Below are 17,029 nucleotides of genomic sequence, written 5' to 3'. Positions count from 1 at the left end.
ACACACAAAACTAGCCGTGTGACCTTGGGCAAGTTACTTAACCCCAAGTGCCCTCCAAAAAGCAAAAAAAAAAAAAAAAAAGAATAAAATCTTCTTAAGGGCAGGGAATATTTTATTTTTGTCTTCTAATAGCTTATCACAGTGCCTTGAATTTGAACACAACAGGTGCTTATGCTTGTTGAATAAATAAATTTGTGACATGTTCTGTGTCTATATATGTATATATGTACACACACATAGGTTTGTATACACACATATATATATATATATATATATATACATACATACATGTAGATAGATAAACATAAAGGAGACCAAGGCATACACATTTCCTACTTGCAATTCACAATGTTGCCAGGAGAACCTCTTCCATATAACAACTAATATAAGGATAAATTCTATAAAAACTTGTTTAAATCAAGACTTCTTATCAACATGGTTAACACACCATAACCAAATCGAACCACAAAGTAAAAAAAATCTTACTATGGTTATTATGGTTATTATACTATTATACCTTTTAAAATATTGCTCCTCTGAAATTAAGAGAATTGCCTCTCAGAATTCATCTAACACTTTTTTTTAGGGGAATTAATTTATAGTATTTAGTGAACTATGCCTACAGAGCCATTCAGGTACTCAAAAAATGCTTGCTGACTGATGGATTGCTAGTCTGTCACTATTAGGAGGGTAATTCTGCACTGGAGTCACAAGAACATAAATTAAATGAACTAGAAGCAATCCTCATTTTATAATTTTTAAAAATATTGTTAACCACAATGGATGCACAATTACACTTTTGGTTGAGCCATGAATTGATTCAACCATCCTCAAAAGCAATATGGAACTATGCCAAGAAAGGTGACTAAAATGTCCACAGTGTATGGTTCAGAGATTCCAATGCTAGACATATTCCTAAGAAGACTGAGAAAAAGAAAGGTTCCTTATACTGCATACCAAATATTAATAACAGGCCTTTTTGTAATAGAAAAGAATCAAAAAACAAAGTAGATACCCCACCACTGGTTAACAGCTAAATAAACTGTAGTATGTAAATATAATGAAAATATTACTGTACTATAAGAAATAATAAATATGAAGAACATGGAAAATTTTATTAGCTCATTAATATATCAAATTATATATTAAGAAATGATAATTCATTAATAATAAAAATTTATTATTTCTTTCTAAATAAATTAGACATTTTATTTTTCTCATAGAAAGAGAAGGAAACAGATCCTGGAAAAATAACATATAAAATGACTACAACTACAATCAAAACTGAATGCTAAGAAATTCAAATGCCCAAGCTTGACCCCCAAAGGAGAGATATCAGAAATTACCTTTGCCAACCCTTCTTTGCAAGGATGAGTGCATATGTATATATTGTTGAAGTTATATTAATAAGTTTAATATTAATATAATAGTATAATTAATTATATACAAATATAATCGTATTAATATATAACTAATATAATATTAATAATGTGTTACTTAATTTGCATAAACTGTCTTTTCCTTACTTTTTATTCTCTGTTACAAGGTGATGGCTTGGGATGGCGGTCAGGGGAGGTTTGAAGTAGATACATTGAAAAATGGTAGGTGATGGAAAAAACAAAGATATTAATAAAAATTTAAAAAAATTGTTAGCAAGATAGGCATAATAATATTGTTGGGGCAGCTGTGAATCGGTACAACTTGTTTGGAAAATAATTTGTAATTATGTAAGAAAAGTTACTAAACTATTTTACTCTCTGAAACTCATAATTTCACATATATGAAAGGATATTTCAGAGCAGCATCTTTTGTGATAGCATGGGCTAGAAACAGAATTGAGAAATTACTGAACATATTGTGGTAATGTAATCACCCTGCAGTGAAAAAATAACAAACATGAGAAATTCAGAGAAACATGCAACATATAAATGAACGCAGAGTGAAAGAGGCAGAGTAAGAAAAACAATATACATTATATATAACCATGTCAATAAAATGATCGTGGAAGGAAAGATTATTACTAAATACCTGCAAATGTAATAATGGCCCTGGAGAGTATGTGATGAAGCACACCATCATCTGGGAGGCATAGAAATGAAACACTATTAACCGGATTGCTACACACATTCTCCAGGCTGTCACTTGAATTAGTTATTTTTTGCTTTTTCTCTGTTATGATGCTGGATGCAATTCAATTCTAGGGGTGGGTATTTTCAGAAACAAAATGGAAGGCACCGATGAAACTTATCTCTTCCTTCCTTCTTCTAATTAGCCAAATTCTCTTCCGGTAGTGGCATAAAAACTATAATCAGAATAAACTCTCAAAGAGTTAAAGAATAATATAACCTCTGAGTACTGCAAGATTTTTCATTGTCAATTCATGCCTGGGAAATCCTAATCTACCTATCTCCCTAGTATTTCAAAATGCCTTTTTTTTAAGCCTAGACATGCCATAAACCGGTCACAGTGAATTTCTGATCCTAGCTATAGAAGCAAATGGGATACGTAAGAAACTACTGAAAACACAAAACTCATGATAGCAACATGTTTTTTAGAACTGGTAGAGGAGAACAAACAGTCCCTTTTTTGTGCTCTTGTCTCCCTTTCTTTTATCTTCCCATCATTTCTCTCACAACTAAAATGGTCTCTCTTGTTTCTCCACATTCCTCCCCCCACCCTGATCGATGTCTACCTGTAAAAGTGGCTCTACCTTCCTTTAAAACCAACTAAGGTGCCATCTCTTCCATGAAACCTTTCCAGATCTCTTCCCAAGGGATCCCTCCTCCAGTATCTCCTGGTTGTTCCTTCCTCCCCTTAAGTTAACCATATTATCCATCATATTATAGTTGTTTATCTCCTATTAAAATATAACCTTCCTGAAAATGAGAGAGGCTACATCATAACCAACTTTTTATCCACAATACCTAGCATAGTGAGTTAAACATGAGTGTCATATCAGTCAAATCACTTAGCCCAAATGGACCACATTATTTGACATGAAAAAAAAATTGGCAGACATAAATCATGAGCTGTAATTAGTAATATCTGAAAGAACACAAAAGGGAAATGTACCAAAGGACAAATATTAATGTGATTTCCAAGTAAGGGAAGAGAGTACACAAACTGTGTTAGTGAGCTTGACTTTGACTGTTGAGAAACTTCTAAAATGGATGATTAAAGGGATGGTTGATGAAGATCTAGAAAAGGAGACAATGGGTTAAGATTATTAATTTTTTTGACAGGACTGTTGAATTGGAAGGTAAGTGGAATTCCATAAAGTTTATCTAGATATGAGAAACCTTTGAAAAAGTACCTCATACTATTCTTTTGGAGAAGATGAAAAGACATAAACTGGGGCCCCAAGGTCACATGTAACCCTCTAGGTCTTTGAGTGTGACCCTTTGACAGAGTCCAAAATTCACAGAACAAATCAAAGGGCTGCACTTGAGGGCCTAAAGGGTCACATGTAGCCTTGAGGTGGCAAGTCTCCACCCCTGGACTAGACAATAGCACAAATCACATGGATTAGGAAATGGCAGAACGGCAAAAATCAAAGGGAAAACAATGATTCAATGTTAACTATGCAAGATGTATCTAGTAGATTACTCCAGCTATTTGTTCTTGGTTCTGTACTATTTAATGTTTTAAGAATGACTTGAAAAGAAAAAGGATTAGATGCCATGCTTACAAAAATACACAAATAATACAAAGCTGAGAGAGGTATGTAACAATGTAGATGACAGTCAGGGTCCAAAAAAATCTTGCTTGACTACATCACTGGGTTGAATTCGAAAAAAACAATTCAGTAGAGAGAAATGTAAATTTTGGAACTTGGCTTCAAAAAATCAACTGCAAAAATATAAGATGAAAGAGGCAAAGTTAGAAAGAATTTTGTCTGAAAATGTTCTGGAGACTGAAATTGACTGCAAGGTCAATGATTCAGCAATATGATAATGGTAGGCAAAGAAGCTAATACAATCTTGGATTGCATTAGGAGAGGCTTAGTTTCCAGGAACAGAGAAGTGACTGTCATTTTGTACTCTGCCCTTATCAGACCTCATCTGGAGCATTGTGTTGAGTTTTGGGCCACACAGTTTAAAAAGAACCAGTAAGTTGCAAAGAGGCAAATTCTAGCTTCAAAGCAGGAAAGACGACCTAAGAAAGGGAGCTGTCCAAAAGTGCAATAGGTTGCCTTTCTTTGGAAGTCTTCAAATACAGATTGTCGAATTATATCATAGTGCAGATACTTTTGGATGTGGATTGGACTAGATGATCACTGAGGTCCTTTCCAAATAAGAAAACCAGAATGTGCCATTTCTCTAAAATAAGCCAAATAATAAAATTTGTAGAGGCAGCCTGACATAATTTCAAATCCTGAGCTTAAGAGTTTTGAAGACCTACTTTCAAATTCCACTTGTCTGACCCAAGCTGAGTCCATTAATCTCCATGTTCTTTGAGACTTATTAACTGAATCAGAGATGGACTGTAATTTGAAGTTGTGGAAAGGAGTTTCCATATTAGTAGCCTCCCCAAGTTGGTGAAATAATCAACTCTTTCCATATTCCCATTAACCAAAAACAACCTGAATTCTTTTCTTTTTAAAGCAATCGGGGTTAAGTAACTTGCTCAAGGTTACATGGCCAGTTATTTCTGGGTGTGGTACTAAGTATCTGAACCCGGATTTGATCCAGGTCATCCCAACACTGGAGCCGGTGCTCTTACTCGCTGAGCCACCTGGCTGCCCCTAAGCAATTGGGGTTAAGTAACTTGCTCAAGGTTACACGGCCAGGTGTTTCTGGGTGAGTGCTAAGTGTCAGAGCCCAGGATTCGATCTCCAGGTCTTCTCAACACTGGAGCCAGTGCTCTTACTCCTGTGCTACCTGGCTGCCCCAAACAACCTGAATTCTAACAATAAGTATATGGTAGACAAATGACAAATATGGCTTGATTTGACAAATATGGCTATGATCTTAACATGTGTGGCAATGTTATTCAAAAGTACCATACATAAAAGAAATATGCATCTTACTTAATATGCACACAACATTTGACCTCATTTGGATAATTCAAATTGCTCCTTATGATTTTAAAAAATCCCTGTGTGGGGCAGCTAGGTGATGCATTGAATAGAGTACCTGTCCTGCAATCAGGAGGAAATGAGTTCAAATCTGGCCTCAGACACTTAACACTTACTAGCCTGTCACCTTGGGCAAGTCACTTAACTGCCTCTCCCCCCTCCAAAAAGTAAAAAAATAAGCAAAATCCCCATGAAAGATTAAACTGGAAACATAAAAAAGTAAAAGTATTTTGTAAAAATTTTTTTAACTAATTGAAATATTATTCCATATTATATTAATCACCAATTTTTATGTCGAGAAAGAAATGTGGATTGAAGTTAATATCAATTTTTAATAAAAAATGAAGATAAGGCTTATAAAATTCCATTTCATCCATAGAATTTCTCTTTTAGATATTGCACATTATAAGTTTTACCCTTTATTCATACAGTCTGATACTTTCCTAATCTAACGACAAAAATATGTAACTTTCAAGAAGAATGTACTAAAGAGATTGCAATGCAGAGGTGTGTGTATGAATGGTAAGGAGTGGTTGATTACATAATGCAGTTGCATAATACAGATCTTAAACTTTTCATAGGAAAGACCAGGCTGAGGTAGTCAAAGAAGAGCTCGCAACATTAACAGAAGACAGCTAACAGTCTGATTTTCACATAAAATAGACTGCCTCAAAGTCCTCTTTCTCAATGAATACATCTTGAAGTCTCCTGGAGCTCTATTTTACCAGGTCTTTGTCTTTCGTCCTCTTGGTATGTAGTGTGTAACTGCCTTGAGAGTCTGAGGCAATGAAAGCCCCAGAGTCCCTCTCTATCTACATCACTCTCCATAATCAAGAATACACTCTCAGGTATCTCAGCCGCATACAGAGCAATGGATGGGGAGATGTACTGTAATTATATCACAAGAAACAGAGAAGGGGAGAATGCTGAAGAAAGTCACTCTGAAAACAGGCAATTTCTCAGTCATTGATTTAGTAGGAAAGAGAAAAGACATTGTCCCTCCTTTAGGGGAACATGGAGTAGTTTACCTGTCAGATTATATGGATAAGGGAAGAATTTACGATCAAACAAGAGAAGGAACACATGACGGGACATAAAATGAATAATTTTGGTTATATCAAACTTAAAAAATTTTACACACACACAAAATCAATGCAGTCAAGGTTAGAAGGAAAGCATAAAACTTGGGGGAAAATTTTTTTTTACAAATGTCTCTGATTGGCCTCTTTTCCCAAATAAATAGAGAAATGGGTCAAATTTACAAGAATACAAGTCATGCCCCAACTGATAAATGATCAAGGGATGTGTACAGACAATTCTCAGGAGAAATTAAAGCTATCTTTAGTCATATGAAAAAATTATCTAAATCATAATTGATTAAAGAAATGCAAATTAAAATAACTCTGATGTACCACCTCATACCTATCAGACTGGTTAATATGACAGAAAAAAGATAAATGCTGGAGAGGATGTGGGGAAATTGGGACACTAGTGCACTGCTGAAGTTGTGAACTGATCAAACCATTCTGGAGAGCAATATGGAACTATGTTGAAAGGACTACAAAACTGTGCATAGCCTTTGAGCCAGCAATACCACTACTTAGATCTACATCCCAAAGCCAAAGAGACAAAAAAAAAAAATAGACATATTTTTACAAAGATATTTATAGCAGCTCTTTTTGTGGTAGCAATGAATTGGAAATCAAGCAGACACCCATTAATTGGGGAATGACAGAACAAATGGTAGCATATCATTGTAATGGAATATTACTGTGCTATAAGAAACAAGAAGGATGCTTTCAGAAAAACCTAGGAAGTCTTGCATGAACTGATACAAAGTGAAGAACCAGGAGAACATTCTACATAGTAACAGCAATATTGTATGATGATTTACTGTGAATGACTCAGTTATTATCAGCAATACAATGATCCAAGACAATTCCAAAGGATTCATGATGAAAAATGTTATCCACTTCCAGAGAAAGATCTGATAGAGTCGGAATACAGACCAAAGCATGCTATTTTTTCACTTTTTTTAATGGTGGGGGTTTTTTTTTTGGTCTGTGTTTTCTTTCACAAAATGACTAATATGGAAATATATTTTGCAAGACTGAATATGTATAACCTGCATAAAATTGCTTTCTGTCTCAGGAAAGGGGGAGGGAGAGAATTTGGAACGCAAAATTTTAAAAAAAAATTAAAATTATTTTTACATGTAATTGGGAAAAAATAAAATATTAATTAAAAAAAAGTTTAGTATCTAACCTACAGTCTTTCTGCTACCCCAACACCTGCCCTTCTACTAAGGGACTTCAACAGACACACTGATGCTCCCTTAAAATCGCTAGTCACCCAATTCCTCAATGTTCTCAACTCCCATGACTTACTACTTTGTTCTGCCTAGGCTACTCACAGGGATGATCATTATCAAAATTTGGAAATTACTTTATTGAACTATAACCTATCCTGTCCTGACCATCATCATCTTGACTCTTGTCTCGTCACTAGACTCTGATGACTCTGAAGGACAGAGTGAAGCTGATGACTCTCAGTGCCTCTCTTAAATCCAATTCATACATAAGTCAAGACACTACCCTCATGCTGCCATTGGTCTTCTTTGAGAATTAAGAACAAATAACAACAATATCTATCCGGCCATTCTATCGCCTTTATTCTCACTGAGACCTGCAATCCCTACACAACATAATTCTCTCTCAAGCCAATGCCCCAACTCTGGCTTCACTGTTTTAAATAAGAGTGAACTAGATTGATGTTGCATTGTCTTGTCCCCTAGTCCTACGTTACTCAGGCCTTGACAAAACACAGCAATAACAGTGCTCATGATCCCCTTCTCTTCCTCTCCCATTTAGCGGACTGCTGATCAAAGTGGGAAGAAGCCATGTAACGACGCTGAATGAAGGAAATTTGCCTGAGTTTATCTCAAATGAGGCTTCATTTTTCTGAGTACTCCTTTTGATTTTCTATAACTGCTTTGCAATCTCACTCTTTTTTTTTGGAGGGGCAATTCGGGTTAAGTGTCTTGCCCGAGGTTACACGGCTAGGTTTTTTTTTTTTTTGTGTTAAGTGTCTGAGGCTGGATTTGAACTCAGGTCCTCCTGACTCCAGGGCTGGTGCTCTATTCACTGTGCCACCTAGCTGCCCCCTCAATCTCATTCTCTTTAGTAGCTATTCCAACTTCTCCATCAGACTGTGAATTCATTTGGGAAAAGGAAGTGGTTTTTACCTTTCTTAGTATTACCAGGAATTCACAATCTACTGGAGAAGCACAGATTTCTCAGGCTTCCCACACCATTCCCTCCCTATCTCCAATCCTACTCTCTTCTGCAGAAAGCAATGCTTTTTATCATTTATTGAGAAAATAGAGGCTATTTTCTGTGAACACCCTTTTATACCCTGCTCTATATCTCAAAATACCCTGATATCATCCCTTATTATCTCTGCTTTCATTCTGGTCTCCCCTGAAGAGTTAGACCATTTAATATCATCCTCTGCCTTCTCTCATAACCCACAACCACTTCCTGTTCTCTCTATAATTTTCAATCTCTTTACCTCTTACCGGTTTATTCCCTGGTCTCCCCCATGGGGGGAAAATCCCTTTTTGATTCTACAACCCTCAAGTTATTGTCCTATTTCTCTCCTCTTTCAGAACTAGGGTGTCCCAAGTCTCTGTCCTGTGCCTTCTCTTTTCTTTCCATGCTTTCTTTTGGGACTATCATTAACTCCCAAGGGTTCAATTATCCAGCTATAGGTTCACACAGCTAACTACCTACAGGATATTTCTAACTATATATCACCTTGACACCTCAAAATCGCCATGTGTGAAACAGAACTCATCATATTTTCCTCCCTCCCCAAAGCCACCCAATTTCCTCCCTTGCATATTTCTGTTGTGGGCAGCAGCACCTTCCCACTCACCCACATACATATTCTCCGTCATCGTCCATTCCTCACTCAACACCATTTATTAAGCAATTACTGCATGCCAGCCATGTGCTGGGAAACAAACAAACAAAAAAAATCAAAGCATTCTTTCCATTAAGGAATAATCTCATCAGAGAAAACAATGCACATGCGTGTACACATGTATACACACACACATACTATGTAATTGTATGGGGGAAACAGTAGCAGCTGGGAGGATCGTGAAAGGCTCTGTAGAAATGGTGCTTGAGATGAATTTTGAAGAAACTAGGGATTCTAAAAGATGAAGGTAAGAAGGAAGCACATCCCAGGCATGAGGGGCAATCAGCGTGAAGAAAAGCAATAGTTTGCCTGCACTATTGAGTTCATTAAGGGAAATAAAGTGTAAAAAAACTGGAAAGTTAATCACACGAAAGTTATAAAGGGCTTTACATGTCATATTTGTTAAGATGTAAGCGATAGTAAGAAATCACTTGGTCCAGAAGAATGACATCCCTGGGTATCAAAAGAACTGTCAGAAATGATTGCTAATAGCAATATCTGAAAGACCATGGAAAATAGGAAATGTGCCCCAAGACTAGAAGGTAAAGACTGTTTCAATTTTCAAATAATGCAAGACAACAAAACCTGCAAACTAGAGGCCAATGAGGTTGACTTGGATTCCTGAGAAAATTTAAGCCTATTGCAATGAAATGGAGAATCTCCAAACTCATGCAATCTACCAGTCTCAGCTCCCCCAAGTAATAAGTATTACAGCAATGATCCACCACACTATCTAGAACAGATTTTTAAAGAATAATCATAATTAAACCTCATTTCCTTCTAGGACAGGGTAGATGAAAGGAATTCTGTATTTTTTAAACTTAGATTTTAGCAAATCTTTCATAATAAAACACATTATACTATTATAATGGAGAAAATTTGAGATTTGAACTAGACTATGATTCAGAACTCATTTGGAGGTCTAAACTAAAAAAACAGCTGTTAAGAATTCAATGTCAATAACATAGGAGGTCTCTAATAGGTATGATTAGATGGAAGTTTTTCTGAAAATGATATGAAAGCCAAAAAAGTTACTATAATTTTGGTTTGCATTGGAGACAGTTTCTAGGCATAAGGGAGCGACTATCTCTCCAGCAAACTGGAATAGAGTTTAAGAAATCTACTGATAAGCTGGACAGTATTTAGAAAAAGGCAATCTGGATGGTGAAGGACCTTGAGGCCATGTCATTTTAGGATAGATTAAAAGAAGTAAGGGTGTTTAGCTTGGAGAAAAGAGATTCAGGAGGGGAATGGAATAGCTGCCTTCAGGAATTTAAAGTGCTGGCATCTGGCAAGGATTTATCTCATTTGGTATGGTCCCAGAGGCCTGAATGAGTGGAATTTGCAAAAACGATGATTTTGGTTTGATTATCAGTAAGAAAATAAAAAACTTCCTAAGAATCAGAGCAGAAGAGGCTGCTTGGAAAGGCAATGGTTTCAGCTGAGGGCTTTGAGCAATAATGAGGTATGTTGGGGGGGCGGGGGGGGGGGGGGGGGGGGGTGGGGGGAGAGGGAGTTCCTTTCCAGTATGATACATTTTAAACCTCTGGTTCTGTGATCTCTGATGTAATGTAGCCACTGAAAGCTATAGAGTGGGTGATAATTGTACTTTAGGAAAATCCCTCTGGCAGCTGTGTGGAGTCGGGAGATAGGAGAGCCCTGAGGCAAGGAGACTAATCAAGAGGCTTTTGCAATAATCTCTGGGAGAGGTGATGTAGCCCAGGACTCCAGCACTAACTTTGCAAGTAGGAGGGATGGCAGAAACACTATGGAGAAAGAAATGACAAGCCTTAGCAATTGGAGATGTGAGGTAGCAGAGAATGAAGAGGCAAGGATAATAAAATATTAACAAAATAACATTAGAAAAATCATACACTATGACCAGGACAGATTTATACCAGGAATGCAGGCTTGGTTCAACATAAGGAAGACTAAATATAATCATGTTAATTATATAAATAGTAAAAAACTATGCAATTATGCTAACAGATGCTAAAAAGGCTTCTTATAAAACCCAATACACATTTCTATTCTTGCTGGGCCTTAGCTCTGGGAAACAGGGTATCTCCAAAATGTTTAGATTATACCATACCTATCTTCAAATAGGTGAAGGTTTGTCACACAAAATTTGTTATCCTTGGGGCCAAAGAACAGAATTCAGAAAGGACAAGGGGAGGGAAGAAGTACAGAAAGGTAGGGGGGGGCTTGGTGGCGCAGTGAATAGAACACTGGCCCTGGAGTCAGGAGAACCTGAGTTCAAATGTGACCTTAGACACTTAACACAAAAACTAGCTGTGTGACCTTGGGCAAGTCAGTTAACCCCAACTGCCCTCCAAAAAGCAAACTCCCCCCCCCCCCAAAAAAAGGACAGAAAAGAAAATTTTGGAAAAAAAAAACTTTCCAACAATTAGAGCTAAGTAAAATAAAACATGTTGGACTGACAGAGGGGAACTGGGCAGTTAAGAATCATGAGCTCCCTACTGATGTTATGTTGTTCATGAGATTCACACTCAGGCATTTGTTGGGCTTAGAAGGCTTTTAAGATGCCTTTCAATTCTGAAATTCAGTATGATACTAAAAATGTGTTCTCTTCTTAAACCTCATCTCCTTCAAACTCTGTCTAAGTGATGAAAAGTGAACGAAAGTCAGCAGAAAGTGGGATGAGAGAGAGAATCCCCACTGGCATACTAAGCTCTGGACAATCCCGAGCTGACTGGACAGGAAACTAAACAGAAATTTAAAGCCTACTCCCCCATGCCTAAAGCCTATCTCTCTGCTGAATGCCAACGATTCAGGTCCACATGACTGAGAAACTGGTCTTTCAGAGGACTAATCCTTTTAAAAATCACATGAGTTATCTGAAGTAAATACTTTTACATGTCCTGACACATCACTGTAGTTTTATTTTCAAAATTTAGAAGCAGTTCGAAGTATGGGAATGAGCACTGGCTGAAAGTTAGTCGGTAAAGTAAGTCACAGTTTCTCCTGCCTTTCTTTGTCAGTAAAATGAGAAGGTTGGAATGAATGTTTTTTAGAGTTCTGTTTTGACTTTCAAGTCCCAGGACACTCATGGCAACTCGTAAGAACCAAGGATGCCAGTTGTGGAAATTGTCTAGTATATTATTTAATAACACATGATGCTTTAATATAGTAGTATTTAAAATAAAAACAAAGAAATATGCGCCATGTAAACATTCATTCATCTGCTTGATTTTAACACACATAAAAACCATCTATGAAAATTTCTTTAAATGAGAATCAAGTGAAGTAATTTTATGTAACCTTTCCTTATTTTGAACCCTAGCTAAAATCTTTACTTTAGCAATCCAAGCCTTTATTTGCACAAAGTATATGAATGAATACAAACTTACTATGGCAGAGAGCAAGGCAGAACAAAATGAATACATTACTCAACTATGTACCTAAAAAATGTGATTCATATCAAACCCCAACTTCAAACACACTACAAAATATATGTGATTTGAATAAATGGGAAAATTCCCCTATAACAGTGGCGGAATAATTAAGGTGGTAGGATTTCCATTACAAAGCCAACTTTTTAAAGGATACTTAATTTGGACATAAAATACATTCTAGAAAAATAGACCTGATTTTTTTTTAATAGAAGTTTTGTGCAAATTATTTTCTAGAAGCATAAACTTGTCAGTTAAAACATAAAAAAAGAATAAAAGATCATTGAAGCCCTTTTTTTTTTAATACAAAAAGGAGAAAGACAAGAAAGAAATCAACCTGGAAAGTAGTTTAGCTTTTAAGTTACATGTTGGATTTATTAAATGTTTCCAAAGAAAGTTAAGCTACTTATAATAGAGATTCAGTTTCATGTACAAACCTCTTTCTGTTCTATTCTGTATGTGAAAATGCTCATTTATATTGTGTTTATTAAGTTCAAAATTAATTATAAATTCTTCCCCCCCCCCTTTTTTGGCATAGAGACATGGGGAATTTTGGGATATCATCAGGTGGGGAACTTGCTTCAATGTGTAGACTGTCAGCTTGTCTGTCACTTAATCTTAAGAACAGCCTGGGACACTGAAAGGATGGGTCAAACTGCTGGTATATTTCAGAGGCAGCACTAAGGTCCAGGTTTTCCTGATCCCAAGAACAATCCTCTAGCAACTATGCCATGCTATTTTACTATATCTATTACAAGAGCCTGCCTTGTTTTCCCTCAAGTCACTTGTAATATTAAACACACATGCCTCAAATATCCAAGTTATGCCATCTTTAATGGATAAAACTCATCAAAGAAGATAAGGTAGGTTACTTCCCCTATGTAATCCATCTGTCCTTATTAGGATGGTGGCTTCTAAAGAAGTATGTGAGGCAGAAAGGGCTAGAGAATAAGGACTATAACTGAACAAAAGGAAGAACAGAAGCATGAAGATGTTTTGGAACAAAGCCCAAGATTGAATGTCAACAGGTGAAATGTGGGAGAATTGGAGAAAAAAAACTATCAAATGGAAGGAGGAAAGAGGTTCAGTATAAAGGAGGAAAAGGGCTGAGAAGAGCCAGGGGAGAAGGAAGACTGAAGGAGAAAAACAAATCTGGTAGGGGGAGGTGAATAAGAAAAGTGCAGAAATAAAAACTGGCAAGACAAGTTTCTCACTGAGAAAGGAATAGAAAGGAGTTTACAACTGTCAGCTTTAGGAGGTGACAAAAAGGTTGTCTCAGTCCCTATCCCATTCTAACTTCTTTTCTGTCCAACCCTGTGGAAATCCTGTTCTATTGTTAACACAATGACTTTAATAGTAAAATTGTGCCCTCCTTCAATGAATTGCTTTGTGTATATTTTGTATTTAATTTTAATTGTATATGTTTTTTTCACCTCCCAGAAGGCAGGGACAGTTTTGTTTTAGTTCTAGGTAGATATGAGACCCTTAAAAAAATACTTGTTCAATTGAGTTGAATTTTCAAGACCCCAAGCAAATACACTATTGTCAACTTTGTTAAGTTCACCTCTAGATTCTTACATTTTAAGTTGTGGTCCATAAATCCAAATCCCCAATGGTCAAGGTTGATGGAGGTTGGTGGAGTCCTAGGGCCTAAACTCCAAACCTTAACCTGGGTCAATTCTTCCTCATGCTTTCATTTCCAATGCTGAGCATATTTTCTCCCACAGAATGGTAGGGGAAGGATAGAATTTCAGTTTCTAGATTGTTGGTCGTGTAAAGGGAGAATGGGAGTAGACAGATGGTGTCAATACAGGGTGCAATGAAGCCTGGATAGTTATGGAGTAGAATGGAAAAGGAAGTTTTAAGTATTCACACTCCAAACCTTAGCTAGGGGTCAACTCTGCTTCACTCAAGTGTTGAGTAAATTATCTACCTCCTCTACTCTGCTGGTGGGAGCTCATGAAATTTAAAATGAAAAGAATGGAAGAGGGAGAAAATTATCTAGGTATGGCCACCAAACCCAGATATCATAGAAAGTCATTCTAAAGTAGGAAGAAGGATAGTAGTTAAGGCACTCAGAAGTTCACAAAAGTCAATAAAGGGGCAAGCTATAAAATTATGACTTCTAACATTTACACAAAAATGCACAGAGAAAAGGGAATAAGAAAAGTGAACAAGAGGTTCAAGAAGACAAATCTGACAGGACAGTCACTACTGAAACTTGGAGGGAAGGCCCATGACTAGAGTATGGCTTTGGTTCAGTACACCTTTTATTTAAAAAAAAAAAAGGATGGGTAAAAGAGTGTTGGGGCAGCAACCTACTTCCATATCCTAACATATTAAGAATGTAATTAGTAAGAGGAAATCCATGAATCATTATGTGGAAAGTATTTGGGTAAAGACCAATAGAGAGATAAACCCAAGTGATTTTTATCATTGGAATGTACCACAGACCATCTGGACAGAAAAAGGAGACACAGGTGTCCGTTGAAACTGGATATGCACTTTATTAGCACATACTTTTATGAGATCTTTTCTTTTTTTCAGAAAATAAAGCAGTTATTAACAATCAGGGTGTGTATACACATACGTATATATACACATGCATATATACCCACATATATGTGTGTATACACACACACACACATGTTTGGAATACCCATAGTTCTGGGGAAACAATCTATAGATCAAGAGTCTGAAAACAGATTACAAGCCTGGAAGAGAGAGATGATACATTAATGATGGGGGACTTGAATTATCCAGATATCTAGTTGATAATTCTATATTTTCTCTTTTCCACTTTTGGGTTAAATTTCTTGAGAATGCCATCTACAATTAGTGTCACCACTTCTCTCACTCTCCTAAACCTTCTGTAACCTGGCTTCCAACTTCCATCATTCAGCTGATACTTCCCTTTCCAAAATTATCAATGATCAAATCTAATGATCTTTTCTCAGTCCTAAAATCTTTGACCTCTCTGTAACATTTGACACTCTAGAACACATTGCCTTCATTTGTTTACCTGTTGTGTACTTCTTTGTTAAAATGGAGGATTCTGTGGGGGTGCGGGCAATTTCTGGAGAGTGACGGTGATAAAGAAAGAAAATCCAGAATGCTTTTAATTATGAAAGAGGAAAATCTAAATTTGGTTTAAGGCTTTAAAACATAAAAGAACCTGTATGATGCTACCTATGGATGTAGATCGTTAAAAATTAAGAAGTATTCATTTAAACCCCTCCAGCTACAATAATCTCTCATGTTACTTAAAAATTTGAGTGGGGAGAGGGCAGAAGACACCAAACAAACCAATCAACAAAATCTCCAATCATTGCAAAACTTTGATTTTTATTAAAAATGCAATAAAACTGCAGAAAACCTGGTATGGTGAATAGTGATTTGCTTTTTGGAGGGGGGAAAGCAGGGCAGTTGGGGTTAAGTCACTTGCCCAAGGTCACACAGCTAGTTTTTGTATTAAGTGCCTGAGGCTAGATTTGAACTCAGGTCCTCCTGACTCCATGGCTGGTGCTCTATTCACTGCGCCACTCACCTACAGCATTTTAAAGTTTACAAAGCACTTTCCTCTCAGCTTTATGAGTCAGTCAGAACAAGATTTATTATTCTCATTTTACAAACGAGGAAATTCAGTGAAAGTAAGTGACCAGCCCATGGACACTAAAGGAAGTGTCAAAATTTTGATTTTCTTTTTTTTTTTAAAGCAATTGGGGTTAAGTAACTTGCTCAAGGTTACACGGCCAGGTGTTTCTGGGTGGGTGCTAAGTATCTGAGCCCGGATTCAATCCCCAGGTCATCTCGACACTGGAGCCAGTGCTCTTACTTGCTGAGCCTCCTGGCCACCCCCAAAATTTGATTTTCAAACCCAGGTTCCTTCTAACATGGGTCCAGTGTTTTCTGTGCTACTTGACACTGCCTCCCCCAGAAAGAGATGAGCCACGAATGACTGAGTAATTGGACTCAATTCAGCCCCTTTGCTCCCAAACATCCTGCCACCACCTGAGTAAATCTACGTACATCTCATATACCCAAATTTCATTCTCCTGAAATGAGAATCTCTGCTGCGCACACAGGTTTTTCAGAAAGTAGCACACTAAGAGAAGAACAACAATTCTGACTCTAGTAAGCTAGTCAATACCTCCTGAACTCTCACAGTGTACAGAAAACTACAAAGGGGATCAGAAGGGGACAGAAAGGAAAGACATGACGTCTGACCTCTACAATTTCGTGATAAAAACAGAGTAGAGATGAACAAATATCAAAAGGAGAAAACACAAGAACAACTTTTTGTACAAATGTAAATGAACATAATGTAAATTCTAGAATCAATACTGAGGGGAACACGAGACCTGGAGGTTCATATAGAAAGGCTGCCTGGAAATAATGAGGTTTTACTGAGCTGGGGACATGAATTGGCAGAGAAGGGAATGGGAGCTTGAGGGGCAAATGACATTTGGAAAGGTTTCAAAGTTGGCACAAGCATCCAATGCTTTATTTGTCAAATGGCTTCATCATGACAGTCAAGGATCATTACTCCATTCCC

General features: G+C 36.9%; 1 protein-coding gene across 14 annotated transcripts in view; it reads right to left on the bottom strand.

Annotated features, from left to right (window-relative positions):
• Positions 1-17,029, bottom strand: part of PTPN13 (protein tyrosine phosphatase non-receptor type 13) — a 204,622-nt gene that overhangs the window by 113,452 nt on the left and 74,141 nt on the right. The window lies entirely within an intron of this gene.

This window comes from Petaurus breviceps, unplaced genomic scaffold (assembly GCF_028583685.1).
Source record: "Petaurus breviceps papuanus isolate PSGF00001 unplaced genomic scaffold, PetGlider_PUasm1.0 126, whole genome shotgun sequence".
Classification (NCBI taxonomy): Eukaryota; Metazoa; Chordata; class Mammalia; order Diprotodontia; family Petauridae; genus Petaurus; species Petaurus breviceps.
Note: the sequence above shows the minus strand (reverse complement) of the source record. Positions and strands in the feature narration are given on the sequence as shown.